A 6,179-nucleotide genomic window follows, 5' to 3' on the forward strand; every position below is an offset into this window, starting at 1 on the left:
CCATGAATTGGCATCTACTCCATGGCAACTAACTGACAACAAGGTCATATCCCCAAAGGTCATATAGTAAGAGATAAATAACACTTCTTGTTTAAGTTATTGGTTGGTGATTTTATTTGTATCTTTTGCTGAAATGCATCCCTTCTAGAATAATTTTTTTTTTCTTTGCCAAAAGGATGAGTACATTCCTTCTTGTTCTACTCCTAGTCTGAAGAACAGGCTACTTTCCTGCTCAAATTCCATATTCCTTAGGAAAAGAGAAGCTGCAACAAAACCACACCAGTAACTTCCACTCACATGTCAGTTTTAAAACAACCTGGGAAAGGTCAGCCTATTTGACTTCCTTCTATTGTTGAATTTACCCAGTTCCTGATTATATTACAGTCTGGTAGTGATTTTTAAAGGAGATTCCTTTATCTGTTTTAGTTTTCTAAGTAACATAAATTAGCCAGGAGCTTTCTTTTCACACTGAATACAATTTGTCTTGGGAAAAGATTAACTGTGATAAAAACCGTTATCTTAGTGGCCTTTGCAAGAACATCTATGGCTCTGGAGTGGAAACCCGTTTAAGAGATCTGGTTGGAGAGAGCTAAGGAAAGCTCACCAGTGACACAAAGAGGTCACCGATGTGTACTGTACCTACATTTGATTGCCAAGGACACTCTTTGGTAGATTAAGCACTAAATTTAGACTTATTAAAAATATAGTTTTAGCCTTGAAACTATGATTTCTGATTGCTTGATTTCTATATTACTTTGAAGTTATTGACTCTTTCCCAACTCTATGAAAACACATATTTATATCATTCAGTGGTTAAGATCAGCATCCCATGTAGAAAACTGTTCCTAAGGAAGTCTGTTAGCCCATCTTATGAAAAATTCAGAGAAACATACCGTTTTTACATTTGCCATTTTATCGATTATGTTTTTTACTTTTCAACTACCAGTTCTAATCAAAAATGATCTGTAGTTTCTATGTAATCTCTATATTTTTAGGTAATTTTTAAGTCCTCCATATAGCATATTTTGTAGCTAAAGTGAAATTCAATGTAGTCAATGTCAAAATGAACAGTATTTGACATCTAATAATCCATTGTAATTTGTTAGCAGTTTTAGCTAAAATCATTGTGTAGATGATGTATATAGCATGCTACGTGAGCTACAGAATTTTGATTTTTGTGGGTTTTATAAGGTTTTAAAACTCAAAAAATTTTAATGTTTATTATTTATTTTATTACATGAAGTAGCATGTCGTTGTTGTTTTTGTTAGGTACCAGCGAGTCAGTTTCAACTCATAGTGACCTTATGTACAATAGGATAAAACTCTGCCTGGTCCTGCGCTGTCTTCACAATCGTTGTTATGCTTAAGCCCATTGTTGCAGCCACTGTGTCAATCCATCTCATTGAGGGTCTTCCTCTTTTTCACTGACCCTCTACTTTACCAAGCATGATGTCCTTCTCCAGGGACTGATCCCTCCTGATAATATGTCCAAAGTATGTGAGACAAAGTCTTGCCACCCTCGTCTCTATGAAACTTTGTATGAAGTAGCATACAAACTTAAACTCAAAGATACCATTTGCCAAAGATCAATTAATCAGTAAGTGTGGGAGTGGAGGGGGATGGGATGGGATGGGAGGAAATGGCTCTAGGCTAGACATGTTTAGAATATTATTTCTTTCTCTGATTATTTGAGTGTGTTCCATTGACACACTTGCATTTAGATTAGCAATAATGCTACTTGTCAGAGGAATGCCCTGAACACAAGGATGTTTGCATCACCGTAGTTTAGAAATTGGACTACCAAACAAGCAAACTAAACAGGGATAAGCAGTGCAGAGTAGTGTTTGTAAGCACAGGTTCTGCTCTGCTGAACAGGAGTGGCGTGACTCTGGGCAATTTACCTAACTTCTCTGCATCTCAGGTGCCTCGCCTACTACATAAGAGTAGCAGAACCACCTGCTAGGATTGTTGTGAGAATTAAATGAGTTAGTAATATACGTAAAGTACAGTATCATGAGTAGGGCCTGGCACCTAGTAAGCACTCAGACATCGCAGGGAATACTCTGCCCAGTTTTTAAATTAGCTGTAGATTCCAACTGAGTCATAAAAATGTGGAAGTTTTCAAACAACATCGTTTTCTAGAGGTGGCAGAGAATAGGAAGACTGAGTCTTAGTTCTATAAAGAGATTATGGAAAAGCAGAGAGATAATTAGCATTTTACTTATACCAGTGAGGAAATGGGCTTAATTTATAGCAGGAAAGGTTTAGCTTCGAGTTTGTAAACTTCCTGGCACATTGCATTGTAAAATACTGTTGAGCTAGAAATTTCAAAGAAAGGAAAAGCTACTTGATATCAGTCAACATGGCATTAATCAACTTTGAAGTTTCCCTGTGTCCTTTTGATAGTATATGAAATATACTGATTTGACATATATATACTACTGCTTACAGGACAAGAGCTGGATTCTGTCACTATTAGGACCACTTAACTGGGAAAATCACTTCATCAAGTGTCTCTTCTTAACAATTCAGTAACTAAGCTTTCTTGATTGGGTTCTAAGACCAATGATCCTTGTAGGGAGGTTCACTCCAGAGCAGTGTTTATGGTAAGGTTTAAGCCTTATGCATATTACATTTGACTTACAATGGAAAGCAGTAGTATTTGACATATAATAATCCATTTAAATTTGTTAGCTACCTCAGTGTAAATCACTGGGTAGGTGATATATATGGCATGCTGTCATGAGTTACAGGGTTTTGATTTTTGTGAGTTGTGTAAAGTTTTAAAACTCATTAAATTTTTTATATTTACTATTTCATTTTATGATATAAAGTAGCACACAAAATTAAATTCAAGACTATTTTTTCAAACCAAATTTAGTTCGGAATGTATGTATGTTAAAAATATTGGTAAGAATAATATTTTAAAAAGCAAATATGAAGAAAATATAGAGAAATGGTGGGATATCTCAGTGTTACAATGATTAAATTTTATAGCTCAAAGGGACTTTGAAGGTTAATTTGCTCAGCCCTCCTCTTTTACAGACAGGTTGCCTCATCGCTCTACTGTGATGTGAATGGGGCTCTCTGAAGATGTTCAATGCTGAAACTTTGTGGCGATATGTGGTGTCCTGATGATAGATGGATGCCTTGGTGGTGCAGTGGTTAAGCACTTGGCTGCTAACCAAAAGGCTGGCAGTTTGAATCCACTAGCCACTCCTTGGAAACCCTATGGGGCAGTTCTACTCTGTCCTATAGGGTCACAATGAGTCAGAATTGACTCAACAGTTGGTTTGGTTTTTTGGTTTTGATAATAGATGAGAAAATGGAGGTAAAGGGACTCGCCCTAGGCATTTAGCTTCTTACTGGCTTCTTCAAACTCCGTATTGTTGAAATAGATGTTGGCTTGCTACATCTAACTTTACAATATGTACCACAGCACATCTCTTAGTTAAAATCATTACAGAATACAAAGTGATATAAATCTTTGAAAAATCATGCCTCACAGGTGACTGAATTGTTTTGAAACAGAATTTTAAAATGCATCCAAAGAAAAGACACAGAACAGAGTAGAGAAAATAATGGATAGCATTTTGGATAGCAATAGTGTTAAATCTGTTGTTATGGACTGAATTGTGTCCCCCTAAAATATGTATTGTAAATCCTAATCTCCATGCCTGTGATTATAATCCCATTTGGGGACGGGTTGTCTTTGTTATGTTAATGAGGCAGGATTAGTGTAGGGTGTGTCTTGAGTCAATCTCTTTTGAGATATAAAAGAGATTAAAGTCAAGCTAGCAAGGAGAGATGTGGGGAGAGATATATCTAGCACATGAAGATTGCCCAGGAGCAGAAGTTCAGAAAAGACAATGACTTTCCTCCAGAGCCAACAGAGAGAGAAAGCCTTCCCTAGAGCCGGCACCTTGAATTCAGAGTTCTAGCTTCCTAAACTGTAGAAAATAAATTTCTGTTAGTTAAACCCATTCAGTTGTGGTATTTCTATTATAACAGTGCTAAATAAGTAAATTAAAAAAAAATTAAATGAAACAAAAAACCTAACAGTTCTCGGGGGTAGAATGTGGGCAGGGATTACTACATAGAAGCAGCTCAGGCCTGGAACCCTTTTAAAGCTAATTTTCTTTAAAAAAAAAAAAAAAAGTGATTTGCCAGATGATAGGGGTCCCAGGAGTGCCCTAGTTCTCAGTAGTTTCTCATCTCACCATTTTAAATTTATGGGATCATGATCTAGCCACCCTTGCAGAAACAGGGATCCTTTGGAGAATCTTAAAATGCAGGTAAGAGAAGTCACTGCAGGAAAGCCAAAGGCAGGCAGCACTCACGGAAAACTGGGAGAATGTGTAGGGGCAAGCTTTTGCATCTGGGGAAACGCAGCTAACTTAGATGCCATGTCACTCATATCGTTTGGATTTCAAAATCCATGGAAGCATATATGAATACAAACTTTACTTTTTCTATCCTGGTGAATTATTCGTACCATGGTCGTTATGATCCGAACTTTTTGCATTTGCCCTTGAAGGGCAGGAAGAGTCATTGACTTCTTTGGCATTCCTCACAACATACGGAATGATAACAGGGGGTAGGACAGAGTTTTATTATTTTTGTCTCGTATTCAAGTGAAAGAAAGGAAGAAAGGGATCCTTAGTTTTCTGATTTGCTGCTCATTCTTGCAAATATATCATGTGTGTCCCCTCTGATTTGTCAAAGCTTGTTAACTGGGTAGGAGACTATATTTTCTTTCACAGTCTACAAAGACTTATTCTAAACCATGGCTGATACCAACAGAAGAAAAAGAAAGAAAGAAAAAGAAAAGCAGGCTTGCTGGCATTGAAAGTGCTGGCAGACAGTAGCTGTGATCTGCTGGTAATTTTGTAAGGTTTCAGTGCTGGTTACTGTTTGGGCAGTGCCCCCATCACCGAGGAGGAGTTCACACATTCACAGCTGACGTAAGAGCAAGACAATGTCTGCACAAAAAGCAGACAAGGATTGTTCTGACAACTAAATGAGCTGGTTGCTGCTGTTATTGTCAATGATCTTATACAAGAATCTCAATTAAATGAAAAATCAAATGCCTGCTCTCAAAGGCCATATGGTGTAGTGAAGACAGGTCCCCATGTCCACAGTCAAGGAGCCCAGGCACTGCCCTGGCACTGCCAACGCCTAGCTTTGAAAGACAATGGGCAGCTGACACATGCCCAGACCAAAGCAAGGGTCTTTAGACTCAGAAGGAAAGGATTCACCCTTCAGTAACCAAAAAACTGAGAAAAATAAAGCTCATAGTAGGCTGAGAAGAGGAAGTACACCCACACCAGAAGGACAGAAAGGAAGGCTCAGAGAGCAAACTGCTGGGGATAGCTCCTCATTGGATAATAATAACTCGCATTTACTTAGGGACTAGAGTGTGCCAAACACTTTTCACATATTATTTCTAACTTATAAAATAAGCTTTAATCAGAAAGTATGAAATCTGTTCAGCTGAGGGAACTGAGACTCAGGAACGCTCACAGCTCGTGCGTGGTACCAATTCTCCATTGTAAGCGATTAGGGCAAAGTTTTCAGGTGATTCAAGGTGTTTATGATCTGGGCTTATAAATCAGGAAGATTTCTATTCTGTGTAGTCCAAGGTGTTCTCACTCGATGATAAAGTGCTTCCTACTCTTTAAGCAGCTTGCAAAAAGAAGGAAGAAAAAAAAAAAAAAAGGAATCTGAGAGAAAGAAGGGAAGAGGAAGGGGAAAGGTGGAAAGAAAAAATAATGTAGGAAATAAAGGGAAGAGCTAAGTGGGGTCATCATAATAAAAGAGGTCTTGATAAAGACTCCCTGGTTTCTAAAAAGTAATAAAATGTCTTTCCTCATGTTCTGACCCTAGGGACAGGGGCTCATTTTCTCCATATGTGACAATGGCTTCAAAAGGAGCTCCAGAAAGGGGACAAGTGACTTTGCCAAGCCAAGAAACCATAAAATGGACACTCCACCCTACAGAAAGCAATGTTTAAGGGGAAGACCAACTTTGTTTTCTGATGTTTATATTAGTTTGATCATATATCAGTATAACCTTTACAACAGATATGCTAGAAAATTTTGTGTAAACTAATAAACTGTTTAATTTATAATAGAAGGCCATAGAACAATTCTATGACCTTAAATTATCTGCAAGAAGCA

Source organism: Loxodonta africana, chromosome 1 (assembly GCF_030014295.1).
Source record: "Loxodonta africana isolate mLoxAfr1 chromosome 1, mLoxAfr1.hap2, whole genome shotgun sequence".
Taxonomy (NCBI): domain Eukaryota; kingdom Metazoa; phylum Chordata; class Mammalia; order Proboscidea; family Elephantidae; genus Loxodonta; species Loxodonta africana.